At 41.7% G+C, this 15,699-nt stretch overlaps 1 protein-coding gene across 3 annotated transcripts in view; it reads right to left on the bottom strand.

The window, feature by feature from the left end:
- The window catches only part of MNT (MAX network transcriptional repressor), a 95,307-nt gene that overhangs the window by 69,028 nt on the left and 10,580 nt on the right, over window positions 1-15,699 (bottom strand). The window contains exon 2 of one of the 3 annotated variants that reach the window (XM_033922503.1): window positions 7,779-8,012. The exons of the other annotated variants lie outside the window; for them this stretch is intronic. The gene's annotated coding sequence lies outside the window, so the exon portion shown is untranslated. The remainder of the gene's footprint in view (window positions 1-7,778; window positions 8,013-15,699) is intronic. 3 annotated transcript variants of the gene reach the window in all.

Here is a 15,699-nt window from a genome sequence, read left to right as displayed (position 1 = left end):
GAACTTTGATACTTTCAAATAAAGTCCATTTAGGAACATCGTCACTCCACAGAGTTTTTTTTGGTTTTCTCTGGATTTTCTTCTTTGTGAATATTTTGGGGTCAATTCCTTTTGTTTTTTGCTTGTTTGTATCAATAAAAATTGTTTGAACCTAAAAAAAGAATTCTACATACCAACAACTCAAAGTAAACAGTTTTATGCATAGAGGCTCCCTCCCAATCCATATAGCCCATCCCTCTCCCATACAGACTTGGTGGACTCTTATCCAAGTCTGAAATCTACAACTACTAATCATTTTTATAGTGCTACTAGAGATACGCAGTGCTGTACATCAAAACATAGAAGAGACATGCAAAGAAACTCCTCAACCTATGTGGCATCACTGTCCATATCCATGGGCCTACTTTAACAAGCTCTGGTAGTCTAGTGGTCTCCTTGGGAGAAGGAAACCCCCCCCCCCCCCCCCCGCTTTCCTGTCCAGGGCCACTTCTGCTTTAAAATGATTGCCAAGACTGCCATTGCAGGTCTAACAAACTGAAGAAACATGAAAATCTGGAAAAATCTGAAAATGAAACATCCCTAGCAGATGTCATATATACTAGTACCTCGTAATTCTACATTGTATCATTTAACAGAAGGATGTGTTCCAGAACTTCTAGTGTTCAGCCATTGTCCGAAATTGTTCTCAAGGGCTGGACAAAGGGGTTCCATTTTTGAGAGTGGAAGGACATCGCACTTTGATGAAACGTACATCTACTGAGTCATATCAGTGTCACCATGTTGTCTACACATTATTTTCTATTTCTTATATGCCACCTGCAAGCCTGATAGCTATTGAAACAGTGTACAGTCAGATACAGTAGGTATTTTGCTGTCCCTGGGGGGGGTTCATTGTCCCTGAGGCAATGAAGGGTTAAGCAACTTGCACACAAGGAGCTGCAGTGGGATTTGAACAGGCTTCGGCCTGTCGCGCCAACCATTAACCACATTACCAGGGGCCCATTTTAACTTGGAAGGATCTGAATTAAATCGAGTCAGAGAGGTTCTTATCAAAGTGGCCAGTTCCCCTACCAAATGACAATTAAATCTACCTATTAATAAAAAAATACAGCGCCCTCCCCCCCCCCAAAAAAAAAAAAAAAGTTCCAAGAGAAGTTGGTCCATGCTAGAATTTATTTTGCACATGCTGAAACTCATGTTTGTTTTCACTGATTAACTGGATTAACATTTGGGATAGTAATACTGCTTCATTTTAACTTGTTCACCCACACAGAGCACACACAGGTCACTGGTGTGCAGTCGGCACCCCCCCACTTCTGACTCACCAGAGACTTCTCAATAACAAGCTGAAAAGACGCCAGGCTCTGTGTAAAAGGACATTGTGAAACTCCAGCCAAAGTTTGACAGCAGTAAAGCATGAAACAGCCTCTGCTATTAATACCAGTCACTGGAATTTTATACACGATCCACAAGAGCTTTGATGCACTTCCCCCCTAGGGCTGAAGAGAGCGTTCCAGAAAGAAGCGCAGGAAGATATGGTGGGTGGGCGAGAATGCGTGTGTATGTAACTTCCACTTTTAAGGCTTCTGTTGGACTTTTTCTGCCTATCTGGAAAGTAAGTGTTGCAGTCACAACATCACAAATGGGCTCGAGCACTACATTTGGAACACACAAATGGAACAACATTGCCATTTTAGTTCTACTGAGAAAGAGCACAAAGCAAGAAGGCACTTAAGAACCATGTACTCTGACCAATTTACTGTAGGCCAGAGCTCATTTCCAATTTTTATCTTTGCCGTTGGGCTTGTCCCAGGCTTTCTCCATTCTGCTGCGGATTTTGCCCACATATTTTCCAGAATCTAATCGTAGGTCTTCGATCATGGCCTGCTGTTCTAGTATTGCCTTTCTGCTGAGATTTTCTTCTTGTTCACCCACACCTTTGAGGGGATACGGAAGCCACTTTAGCCTCCAAGAAAAATTGTAATTGATCGGGTTCATAAAAAACATATCTGTTTGCTTGATAAATAATACAACATTTACATGGAAAGCGCAGCTGAAAGGTAGCTCCTAAGCCCAATACAGATTGACGTAACATTAGAAATTTTTTTCGACGCAGCTGCGTCCATTTAGAAACATCTGGAAATATAGCTATTCTAGAACCATAAAATTCAACATTCTCAGTCCTAAAGAATAGACGAAGAACTGCTTCTTTGTCTTGTAAAAAAACAAAGGTCACAAGTAAAGTAGCCCTTTCAGAGATTTCGGAATATGAAGACTCCAAAATATTTGTAATATCTAATTCAGTCTGTTGATTTTCTATGTCCTGGGTCATTGGTTTAGGAGTATTTAGATAATATAATTTCTGTAAGGGAGGCACTGAAGTCTCAGGATATTTTAAGACTGAAGTTAAGAATTGATGAAAAAGTTCCTTGGGTGATTGTAATCTGGTAACTGGAAAATTAATTAGTCTTAAATTTAAATTCCTGTTGGCCTTTTCCAGATTTTCAATCTTCCTAGACAACATTGCTTTATCCTTAACTTGAAGATTAGAGATTTTTTGTAAATCAGAGACCTGCTTCTCATGTTTGTCTAGTCTCTGGTCTTGGTGTTGAATTTTCCCCTCAATATCTTTCAGTTGTAATGAAGAAGTTTGCATAACTATAACAGAATAGGAGCATACCTTATGAAGGCTTTCAATAGCCTCCCAGAGTGCTTCCAAGTCAATCACCAATGGTTTCTTCAATGGGGTCAGGAAGGAAGCAGGAAACATCGATGAAACTGAAGAGTCCAAATCGGGTTGAGTTGTTCCATTTCCTGAACCTCCATGAACTCCTAGTCCCCCCATCGCTGGCAATTGTTGTAATGGATCCAGCGAGACTGAAACTGCCTCCGGGGTCAGGGTAAGCCCGGCAGCGCAAGCAGGGTTAATAATATCCCCGCCACTTCCTGCAACGCCATCGGCATCCCCGACATTCTCCCTGGGCGTGGGGGGGCCTTGACGAGCTGGGACGCCCTGAACAACCGGGACAGCGAAAGAAGTTATTGCTGTTTGGCGCATTAGCAAGGAGGCGGAGGAGGCAGGAAGATCACCTCTCTGTTTCCCTCTGCGCTTGGGCATGCTGAAGAACAAAGCAGGAAAAGGTACAGAATACTTAAATTGCCGATGCAGAGAGAGCTTCAAGCTATGCGACTAGCTCCGTCGCCATCTTGAATCTCCATCATTATATTCATTTTTTAAAAACATTTTTTAATCATACTGTGAGCAATACATCAATATTGTTATTATCTTCTAACAAAATAATTTAAAAAAAAAATTGTCCTTTTTTTTCAATATACAGTATAGTATGTACAATATAGTTTACTCAAGGGAGGCGCTTTCAAATCATTCACTGAAAAAGTGGACTCCGATTAAAAAATGGTTGGGTACCTATGGTTTAAACCAGGGGTGTCCAACCTTTTGGCTTCCCTGGGCCGCATTGGCTGAAAAAAATGTTTCTAAGGCCACACAAACGCGCAGACGTGCAGCAAGACAGAGGAGTGAGCCGGCAAGATGGTAAACACCCAGGGGCAGTAGAGGAAAAACAATGTATCGCCCTCAACTGGGGCTGCACAAAATACTTCATGGGGCCGCAGGTTGGACACCCCTGGTTTAAACCATGAATTGATATTGAGTATGACTGTTGGGCAGACTGGATAGATTTACTATGTTGTATTCTGCTCGGTAAATACCGATTGACACCAGCCATTCCCAACCCAGTCCTCGGGGCACATCTAGCGCCACCAGATTTTCTGAATATCAGGTTTCAGGTTTTATTAAAATTTGATATACCCGCCGTATCGAAAATCAAAGCGGTTTTACAAAATATTTTAAAATTTAAAAAGGGGCAACAAAACAACAATAAATACCCAAAAGACTGACAAACAAAACTTACTGGAACGAGAGGTGACGGGGCGAAACTACAATCTTTAGATAGAAAAGAACAGAAAAGGGGAACAAAAAGAAGGGAGGAGAAGCAGGAGCATCAGCCAAAGTGGCCGGGCTAACGAAAGCTTAAAACATACTTAAAACCCAATAAATATTCATGAGTTAGATTTGTATGCAAGAGGCAGCACATGCAAATCTCTCTCTCCTGCTTACTGATATGGATATCCTGAAAACTCGATCAAGAACAGTTATAGAAAAAAGGAAAAGAAAAAAAGCAATATAGAATAAGAAACCCAAAAGCCTTGATTGCAAACCCGAGTCATTAGGTGTAAGAGTCCACAATTGTGCCCTGCAGGATGCTGCAGTTTTAAGCCCATTTCTCCTATAGTTCAGGCTCTTTTAAGGTTGGCTGGGCCTGCAGTCTTCAAGTCTTGCCATGGATTTTCTATTTGATGCAGGTCTGGGCTTTTTTGGTCACTTTCTTCCTTCAAGAGCTGCTTCTGTTTTGTGCTCAAGATCACCATCCTGCTAAAATGTAAAATTTCTCCCCAGCCCAATATATACAACAGGCTGGAGCAGATTTTTCCTTCATGATCTGTCTGCCATCTTTTCCTTGACCTTTATAAGCCTCTCTGTCTCACTTCTGCAAAACATTATCGCAACATTAATTTTACCCCTGCTATCAGGTTTTACTGGAGAGACGGTGTTAGGAAGAGTGGTGTGCTGTGTGTTTCTTTTACATGTATAGTTTGAGACAAAAACAAGTAACCCTCAAATTTTTTTGTTGTTTTCTCAGTAACCACTTGGAATTTCAACATGAAAATTTTACATCTTTATTTGTTGTTACTATCTCTGTTTATGTGCCAAGTGGAATGAGATTATCTTTAAACATGGTAAAGTTACACTCTTTGTCGTGACCACACGGCGTTTTTCAGACATTCAGAAAATGTTTGCACTGTAAAACTATCATTATTTTGAAACAAAAAAAAAACCAAAAAAATAGATGGTACCAGCTTACTGCTAATAATGTCACAGAGGCATAGCCCTTTGTAAACTATCATTTGAATACTTCTCACAGCCGTAGTGGTGCTGCATGAGGCCTGCTGCCCTAGTGAAAACTCAGACACCCGGAGCCCAATCAGAACTCCAGCAGTAACTAGCCGTACTCACCACGGTCAGGATGATGTCTACACTGACACCGTCAGGCTGTGGCAAAAGCCACACCACTGAATAGTAATACTCACCAGGGAAGGGCTGGTATCCACACTGCTGCTGGGCCGCAGCAAAAGGTCTTACCCCATCAGCCCTTGTGCGAGCAAAGAGACTACCTGCTCTGCCCGCCCTCTTGGTAAGCTTTTGAGGTTTTTTTAGCCTTAGAAGAGTGAGAGTGTGCAGCAAGAATAAACTAGACACAGGCAATACACAATTACAGCAGTAAAAATATTCAAAACACTACATATTATAGTATATTGCTTCCAGTGTCAACATGGTACACATTAAAACTTCTTAAAAAGACAACATAAGGTGTCAACAGAGATGGAACATATGAAGATAAGACAAAATAACAGAACTCAGAAAGAAAATACGGTGACCATCTTAAGAAAAAAAAATGCACATGGAATCAGAAAAGGCGTGGGAAAATGATCTGAGAGAGTGAGCAAGTCCTGTTACAGAATGTGCAGCTGGTTTAGTGCTTGTGACTAGCTGGTTAGTTTTTTCTTGTATTAAAAAGGTACGGGAGCAGAGTGAAACTTTTACCTGCTTCCTCAAGAACAAATAGCCTTGTGATGTGGGAGAACATTCCAGAGCGTGGGGGCTCCTGCACAGAAGGCTCCTTGGCCGGTATTTATATTGTGATTTTCTTTGGAAAAAGCTGTGGTTAAGGATATTCCTATGGAGGAATTTAGCAACCTTGAGGTGTTGTAGAGGGAGCTCCCGTTCTTCAAATACTGTGGCACATATTACCTTTAAGGGCCTATTTTAATTCATTTTGAGTTGGGCTTTGTTTTTATTTTATAGACCGCAGAATATGAATAACCTACAATGGTGAAAATATTTCTGCAAGGAACTGTAATAGGAGGGGTTAAAGCCTTATGCTCCTGTGCATACCTTGTATTCAAGGGGTAAAAGCTTGCAAATGCTGCCCTGAGAAAGAGTGGTACATCTAGTGGATTTCAGAAGTCATACTTTTTCATATGCCATGACCACTATTTGGAATTCTCTACCAGAGATGATCAGAGCAAACAGATTCTATACAATTTCATCAATTATAGAAGACCTAGCATGCCCCGCCCCGTAGAGATCTGGTTCTGGAGAAGGGATATCTCAGAGTGGCTTGTTTGAATTAATGGCAGCAGCTGTCACTTTTACATTTGGCCTATTACTAATATGTATTATTAAGCTTATTCTCAATGTTTTATCATTTCTTAGCATCCACTCACTGTTCTGCACAAATGGATTATCCTTTCCTACCAAGAGGTAGAGAAAAAACTGAGTTCCACCAGCGATATCACTGGATAAGCTGCGGTGCCCCCCTGGAAGATTCTAGTACAGTATTTACCTTCAGTGCCTCTCTGTCCCTGACCTAGCTCCCTGCTTTGATGGTCACAACTGCACAGCACGGTTGAGCTCAAGGGCCACTCCTAGGCTTACAGATTTGTTCTGTGCCTAGACATTATGAAACTCATCTCTGCAGCCTTCAATTTGCATTTGCTAGTGCTATTGGCAGTGGCTTCAGGCTCAGTCACTTGGGACCTTACCTGGGGAGGGTCCCCATCCCCCACCCATCTTGCCCAGCATCACGGTTGGGACTGGCATCCTAGATTCCCCTGCAACCCCAGATCTCATTTCTATTTTTGAACCCTGTTAGCTCTTCCTTGTCATAGGGAATAGAGCTTATGTTTGTTACCCCATGTAGCTTTCAGAGCTCTGTATATTAAAAAAAAAAAAGCAGCACAGAGCTTGATTGAAGTAGTCCCTTTTATTCAGTGAGGGATTTCCCAAATTAGCACCCCAAGGGAGCCTGGGGAACATCAGAGCTGCCAGGACTACAGGCCATAGGCATCCCTCTGAATCTCAGCAGGACTCCCTGCATGTATCTGCCATGTGGTAGAGCGTGCTGACTGGCACATACTGTGCAGCCTACAGAGCCAGCAGCTAAGAAGGGATAATGGATTATTTTTACACTAGTGTTTAAGCCCGTTACATTAACGGTGCTAGAATAGATGTGTAAACTTTTAGCACAATGGGGCGCTCAGGCCTTTCTTTCTTTGCTTCCTGCTCCCCCTGTCCAGCAGTAGTCCTTCTCCCTTCCTTTTACCTCCCCCCTGTCCAGCAGCACCCCTTCCCTGCTCCCCCTGTCCATCAGCCCTTCTCCCTTCCTTTTACCTCCCCCCTGTCAAGTAGTACCCCTTTTCCCTTCCTTGCTCCCCCTGTCTAGCATCCGCTAGCCCAGGAAACCTCGGGGCTTTTGCTAGGCTGGCCGGCCTCGCATTATCCAAGTGGGCCGGCCTAGCTGTATAGGGCAAGACGAGTCTGCTAACATTTCTGATCATTTACTCTGTCAAATTCTTAAAACTTTCTTCCTTTGTTTCAAGCTTGACCCCATTACTATGGTGATACTAGTTTGGTGTTTTCCTCCTCCCACAACTGCTGGAAATGCAGACTAGGAATAAAATACACACTACCCTATCACACGTGGCTCAGAACAAGCTTTGTACAGCCTTGTAGCTTCCCATCATGGTGGCCACTTAGGCAAGACAATGCTAGAGAACAGGAAAACAATGAATTGAGGCTTTTGTTCCAGAAAATGGAGCAAGGACAGAAATAAAAATCAACAAAAAAAGTAACAAACCTCATAGAATACTCCCTGTTGTTGTTAAGTACCATCGACTCGTGCTCGAGTTCTAGCGACTTGAATTGTGGGTCTAAAAAGAAATCAGTTTTGAGCTAGTCTAGAAAGGTCCTCCAGCGTTGTTATCCCCATGGTTGTTTTCAATGTGTCCAGGCATCCGATTGCAAACTGCCCTCTTCACCTGGCTCCTTCGACCTTCCCAAACATGATGTCTTTCTCCAGTGTTTCTCTCTTCTGATGGTGCGACCAAAATAAGACAGAAAGCATTAAAAAGAGATGAAAAGAATATATGGAAAATGTATACAAACAAGGCAATGAGGATAACATTGGGAAAACTGAACTGAAAATGGAAGCCTAAGAAACTAGATATTTTAAAAGAAGAAGTCATAGTAGCGATTAAAGCTTTATCAAAAAACAAGTCAACTAGTATCGATTGAATTAATAAAAGGCTCAGAAGATGCTATCATGGCCCTCACTCGATTGGGTCAACTGATTTGGAAGGAAACAACATGACCCAACTGACTGGAGAAGATACTGAAAATAATACAATGAAAGTTTCAATCATACATTGAGCAAGAACTACTTGAAATTCAAGCTAGTTTCAGAAAAGGTCGAGGAACAAGAGACATTTTTGCCAATGTTAGATGGATATTGGAGAAGAGCTAAGAATACTAAAGACCCCTTCACATTTGCTTTATCGGCTACAGCTAAGCTTTTGACTGTGTGGAACACAATAAACTATGGAGAACTGTACTGCAAATGGGAATATCCAAACATGTAACTCAGCTGATAGAGAGCCTATATGAAAATCAAGAAGCTGCAGTGAGAACTGATTGGTACCTCAATAAATGGCAACACTGATTGGTTTCCAGCAAAACGTGGCATCAGACAAGGATGCATCTTGTCACCTTACCTGTTCAACTTCTACGGTGAAACTATCTTCAGAAAAGCAAATTTGGAAGAAGAGAATGTCAGTTTCAAAGTTGGTGGCCCAAAATATAAACAACCTGTTCTATGCAGATGATACAACGCTCATCACCAGCAAAGAAGACATGCTGTATCTACTGAGAAAAGTCAAAGCTGAAAGTCATAACATGGGATTAGAACTGAACATAAACAAGACGAAGATCATGAACACGGAAAATGATGAAGATTTTGAGCATGAAGGCGATAGAATAGAAGTTGTAAAGGACTTCACTCTCCTGGGCTCTTTTGTAAACAAAGAAGCAATTAGCAGGGAGGAAATATTTGCTTAAATAAGTGTAACTTGAAAAGGCTACAACTTATTCAAAACACAGCAGCCAAATTGATATTTGGCAATCAGTAAGTACTATCACGTTACACCTTTGCTGAGAGCTCTTCATTGGCTTCCAGTTTATTGGAGAATCTAATTTAAATGCGCTAGTGTAATATTCAAAATCTTGTACGGGATTTTTTTCTCCCTTGGTTATTGTTTCTTTCTATTCTCGAGAACTAGCAAATTTTAGGAGAATTCAAAAATATAAACTTGCCTTTCCTTCTCTTAAAGGAATCAAAACTTTAGGCAACTTATGCCGATCTTTTGCTTTCTTGTTTGCAAAATTTGGAATTAACTCCCTACAGAAGTTAGACTTCTTCCTTATTTAGCAACCTTTTGGAAAGTGTTGAAAACCTACTTGTTTCAGAAATTCCCAATTCTTCTACTTTAAAATTAATGATCATAAAGGATGAGGTTTATAATTTAATACTAATTATTTTGTTAACCGAGTCGAGCCCTATTGGAGGGATGAATCAGTATATAAAACCAAGGATTGGATTGAAATACTCCACATAATAGCACTTGGTCGCTCTTCAATGAAGGCTCTCAACAAAGTATTCAAAGGTAAGGAGGTAACACTCCAAACGAAGATCAGACTTGTCCACACACTAATTTTCTCAGTGGTCAGTTACAGATGCGAAAGCTGGAAACTATGGAAACAAGACAGAAAGATTGACTCATTTGAGCTTTGGTGCTGGAGAAGGATTTCAGGCGTGCCATGGACCACCAGAAGAACTAAAAAATCGATTCTGGAAGAGATCAAACCAGCTATGTCACTCGAAGCTCAAGTGATGAAGTTACGACTAGTGCCACAAAAAGCAAGAAATTCCTTAGTACATATAGTAGTCAGCATCCAAATTAATATGGAATCCAAAGTCAAATCTGGGAAGGCCTAAGGGCCTGATTCTCAAAACTGCACCTTAAGTTAAGCAGTGATAGGCACCCTACTGCCACCTAACTTAATTGGTTTAACTGATGATAAACAGCATAGTAATTGACATTGTTTAAAACCAATTGAAAAGTAATTTTAAAAAAATGTAGGCCCCTGCAGGCACCTACAAAGAAAGAACACCATCTAAGTCCAGTCTATAGAGGTGCCTATGTCAAAAGTAGGTGTAGTTTGCGCCAGAAGTAGACATAGGAATCCGTAGGCATCTCTGTAGAATTGAGTTTCAAACTGAAACTCAATTCAGAAAAAAACAAGTTCTTCCTGGCGAGTCCGAACGACAAAATCAAAGATTCATCAATCTCCTTGAATGGTCAAGTCTTTCCTATCACAGATTCCATAAAAATTCTAGGAGTGACACTAGACCGCAACCTTACCCTCGAAGCACACACCGACCTACTGGTCAGAAAAGGCTTCTCCGCCTTATGGAAACTAAGAACCATCAGAAAGTACTTCGATGCATCCTCATTCCGCTTATTTGTGCAATCCTCCATCCTAAGCTTACTCGATTACTATAACATCATCTACCTGGGATCTTTCAAAAAAACCACTCAAAGACTACGAATCATCCAAACTTCAGCAATCCGTCTGATCTTTGAGCTAAAAAAAAATGGAAACACATAACTCCCTACTACCAAAGACTCCACTGGCTATCCTTAGAAGCAAGAGTGCAATTCAAGTTTGCCTGTTTCTGTTTCAAATCCATCCTTGGTTCGGCCCCTTTATACTTGGTACCCCATTTTATCTTAGACTGTCCATCCAGACCCACACGCAGAACTCATCTGTTTAGCCATCCAACTCTAAAGGCCTGCCGTTACAAAAGATACCTGAATAGAACTCTCGCCTTCCAAGCAGGTCAACTAAATAATTGGCTGGGCAATATTATCTCGCGCTCCTCATCCTACCTAAACTTCAGGAAATTACTAAAAGCTAACCGATTTATAACCTAAGACCTCTATGCCCGACCTATGGCCCCCTTATATTTTACCTGTATCCTGCTTACCCATATAAATTGTATCTTCATTTGCTGATTGTACTTGTATTCGCTGACTGTCCAGCCCCTCTTGTTGTAACTATATTCGCTGATTGTACCTTTTCACTGACTGTCTAGCTCTTCCTTGTTGTATATATTTTCGCTGATTGTCCAGCCCTTCTTTGTTGTAAACCGCCTCGAACTACTACGGCTTTGGCGGTATATAAGAAATAAATTATTATTATTAGATACGATTCTCATCACAAGTAGGCGCCATAAATGTAAGCCTGTAAAACCCTAGTCTACATTTCTGGTGCTTACTTTTCACATGGCCACAATTATGCAAACAGCAGCATAGCGTGATTGGCATGTGAACAGAGCTGCTCTTTCTTGTAGGTGGCTACTTACAGAATCCGACCCTACGTGTCCATCACAGTAAATCAATTAATTCAGTGAACCCACTTTTACAGAATTTCATAAAGTTTTGTTGTTCAATTTTACTTATGTATTACAAAAAAACCAAAGCAAAATTATTAGGAAGAAATGCAAGAATCAGGCACACACTGAAATTAGGTGATAGACAAACTACATGCTAAACCTTGTGTAACCCTTTTTTCACCCAAGATAGCTGCGGCAGGCTACTTTTAGTAAAGCTTAAGATTAGTATAGAGGTCAGGTCCAGGACCAACTTATGCTGGGAGGCCATTAGCACACTCAATCCACTCATTCCTCACTCTTCTGTCACTAAATAGATCAAACCAGGACAGAAAATGTGTTCTGAGCCACAAAGGCTTACTTCCCCTGTCGTCTCCACTGTCAATGCTCCTATACCAGTTAGACTACTAGATCACTAGGCTGGGGGAGAGGGGGGCTTATGAGTGGGTCCAGGAGGGGGCTCTGTCTGGTCCCAGGAGGTAGGCTGTTGAGGGGCAGGGTAGGGTGGAGCCAAAGTGGTTCCAGTGAAAACCAAGTGGCAAATTGCAGGGACAAAACTGAAAAACTTGGATTTAGTCAGTCTCTAATTTACCGAGTGGCTCTCCCTCAGCTGGAAATACTTATGCTGGGTTTCTTTATCCTTCTAGATCTTCAAAGACTATCCTCTGGTCTCTTCTTCCTACTCCTTAGGGTTGGATCTTCAGTACCTTCTCCCAACTCTAAGTTTCTTCTCATTACTTTCTGCAGGATGTGGTACTGTTTACATCTTGTTCTAGAAGCTGTAATGGAATTTATAAGGCAAAGCCCAGTACTTTGGTAGAGATACAAGAGGTCTCGTAGTTCAAGCATTTATATAGAACGACCCTAGAGATCTCTATACTTGTAATAGTCCAGTTCTGAAAATGTCCACTCTTTCAATGAGACTTCAGGAAATGAAATTAATTAAGTTAATAGAAGGGATCTTCAAAGAGTTTCCTCACATTTATTTTTTAAGCACTATTCATTAAATATCTCAAAAGCAAATTACATCAATACCTGGAAGGTGAGCCAGCTTTGCCTGACTAGTCACATGACTTACCCTCTTCCCAGTTCTCCTGCCCTAACCATTTCCTGTCAAAATATGAAAGTGCAGAAACTTTTTGAAGAACCCTCGTCAATAGCAGCAACTGAAGAGCAATTCTTTCAACTTTAATAGGGTTCCAAAAGGCCCTATAAGGGCTCTAGGGTCTTAAGTGTTGGAAATACACACTTGCAGGTGCAATGAGGGGGTCAAAAACAATCTAGCATGCTTACAGGATACTCCCATCTGTAATAGGTTAGGTCTTAATACAAATTGTCTCCTCATTCTGAATATTACAAGAAACTTCAAATCTTACAATTAACATAAGAATATCCTTACTGGGTCAGACTAACAATCCATCTAGCCCAGTATCCCATCTTCACGGAGGCCAATCCAAGTCATGAGTACTTGGCAAAAACCCAAATAGTAGTAGCATTCCATGCTCCATGCCATGTTTGTCTCAACAGCAAACTATGGACTTTTCCTCCAGGAATTTGTCCAAACCTTTTTAAAAACTGCTCTCATCACATCCTTTGGCAACATATTAAGAAACGGACAACCTAGGCCTCAAAGAACATCTGTGAGATAAGCCATTCCCTATCTGTATCTCAACGTGAGAAATCACAGTAGAACGCGTCACAGCTTTATCCTCCATCTTTAAGGAAGGCGGTCGAATTGCAACTAATCGAAGGTCAATAGGGAGCATTGCCCTTCAGCAACCATCCTCAGAATTCAAGTTAGGTTAGGACTAGCAACTCTGAATCTTTTCAGGGTTCCAAAGATTTTTAAATTCATATTCAGAAGCTAGAAGGATGGCTAACGTCTGGAAGTTTGGAATTTAAAAATTACCTGTAGTTCTTCAATCAGTGCACTACCACCCCACCCTCCACTCCGAGTGAGTCTCTAAAGGTAGCCAGCAGTGGAGACAGTGAGTGAGATCTATCCAATGGGAAGATTACTGGGGGCAGAGTAGCAGAAGGCTGCCCTAGTCATAAAAAAAGGTGGTAAATCCTGTGCTTGTAAAAGTTTCTGCATGTAGTGGGAGAATGCTTAACTTTTCTTCCAAACAGCTACAACACTGATTTGCACTAACAAAGTTAATACAAAATTGCACCTTTCAAACAATCCTCGGCTCTCCTCTCTTGATCACCAACACAAATACATATCTAACATGCCTACACATGCAGAGATATACAACAGCACTGACAAACACGTATGACTATGCATAGATAATAACTGTTCACAGATACACACACACGAGGGGTTGGAAAGAATTCTTTGAGCCATGCTCTGCATGATTTTCCCCACTCATTATGTGACATCCATGCTAGAGGGCGACCAAAACTGGATTTTCACTGCTCCGTTTCAGCCAAAATCAGTCAAGACCTCAAACAGAAACAGCCCCCACTCCCTCCTTCCTCCATCACCCCTCTCCCAAAGCTTCTACTTCCTCCCCCCCAAACAACCCCCCCACACTTCAGAGCTTATCATACTGCCATGGTCTAGTGCAGGGATCTCAAAGTTCTTCCTCGAGGGCCGCAATCCAGTCGGGTTTTCAGGATTTCCCCAATGAATAGGCATTGAAAGCAGTTCATGCACATAGATCTCATGCATATTCATTGGGGAAATCCTGAAAACCCAACTGGATTGCGGCCCTCGAGGAGGGACTTTGAGACCCCTGGTCTAGTGGCTAGTCACAATAGGAAAAATCCTCAGTTGCGCTTGCTGATGCTGTCTCCACAGTCAAAATGGCCGCCTCAACTTTCAGTAGCAGCCTCATAAGATTGCTGCTGGAGGTCGCAGCAGCCATTTTGGCACTGGAACTAACACAGGCAGTAGTAACTGTGGATCGCTCCTGCTCAGATTAGCCACCAGACCACTAGGGCAGTACAATAAACCTGGGGGAAGAGTGAAGGAAGCTGAAACTCCTTTGGTTTGAGGGTGAAGAGGGAGGAGAGCCATGGGACACAACAAAAACAAGGACAAATGTGGATTTTGGTACCAAAGCCCAAACAAATCCTGTTAGCCCATGCCTCCTGCAAACATTTGACCCTGGTAACCACTCTTTTCAGGCATTTTACTCATTTCATCATATTTTCCCTTCATAAAATTAAATGCGATACACAGCAGTTATTTTCTTTAGTGATCACTTATCAAGCAATCCTACCACCATTACCCTTTGCACTAGGTCATATGTTCCAGTAAGGACTAGACCTAAAAGAAATTCCCCCAGCTGCTTCACGACAAAATCATTTGCAACACCTACAAACTTAAACTATACTAGATATGCTAATCCACAGTTTCTGATTGGATGCCCACATCAATCAATCACTTATCACAGCTCTTAGAATGAAGCTGATGCAGATATCTAACAGCAGATGAAGACAGATCCATTTATAAATGTTTCTAAACTAAATCTTACTATTACTTCTTTGAAAAGACTAGTGGAAGCTTCACCCATGCAGTGTGGTGGTGAAGGGAGGAGATGCTTCCTTGAGCATTTTGGTACCTGTATAGTTGATTTCCAGTGGACATAGTGCAATTTAAATGGCACAGTGTACTGGAAGAGGTGTTTATAAGTCACTCAGTACCTATGGTCGTGGAGTAAAATGTACTCTTGTGCGCTTTCAGACTTGCATATCATGTGCAACAAAGCAAAACTTGGCCCTGTGTATACTTGCGAGATATCACCCGAATAGTATCATAAAACAGAAAGATCACCTTGGACTTACAGCTCCCTAAGATGTCTAAAGGCAGGCTTGGCTCATCAGCCTGTATCTGTTCTTCCTCCAGATAATAAGAGAGAGAAGAAAAGGCCAAGCAGGGGGGGAAAAAAGTCTCTGGCTAGAACACAATCTCAGAACCCTCTATACAGCTTCCAGGCAATCTAAGATTCATGAGTGTCAAAGGCGCTATGAGTGTCAAAGGGTGCAGATATTATCACTGGGGCTTTTATTGATAGAAAATGTATACTTTTGTTGGAAACACAGCAGCACACCACAGATGGGGGTTCCAGGGAGAAACATAAAAGAGCAAGAGGAAAGGTAAAGTGTGTGCCACCTGCTCAGCAAGGATGATAAAAAATAAAAATAAATTAGCCTGTCCTCAATTTACCCTCCTGCTACACTCAGACTCCTCCCCAACTTGCAACCTCCCCACCCGCCACACAGGAAATATGCCAAACTCATCTGGCAAACATTTCAAGCACCT

Source organism: Geotrypetes seraphini, chromosome 15, assembly GCF_902459505.1.
Source record: "Geotrypetes seraphini chromosome 15, aGeoSer1.1, whole genome shotgun sequence".
In the NCBI taxonomy this organism is placed as follows: domain Eukaryota; kingdom Metazoa; phylum Chordata; class Amphibia; order Gymnophiona; family Dermophiidae; genus Geotrypetes; species Geotrypetes seraphini.
This window is presented reverse-complemented; position numbering and strand designations above follow the sequence as displayed.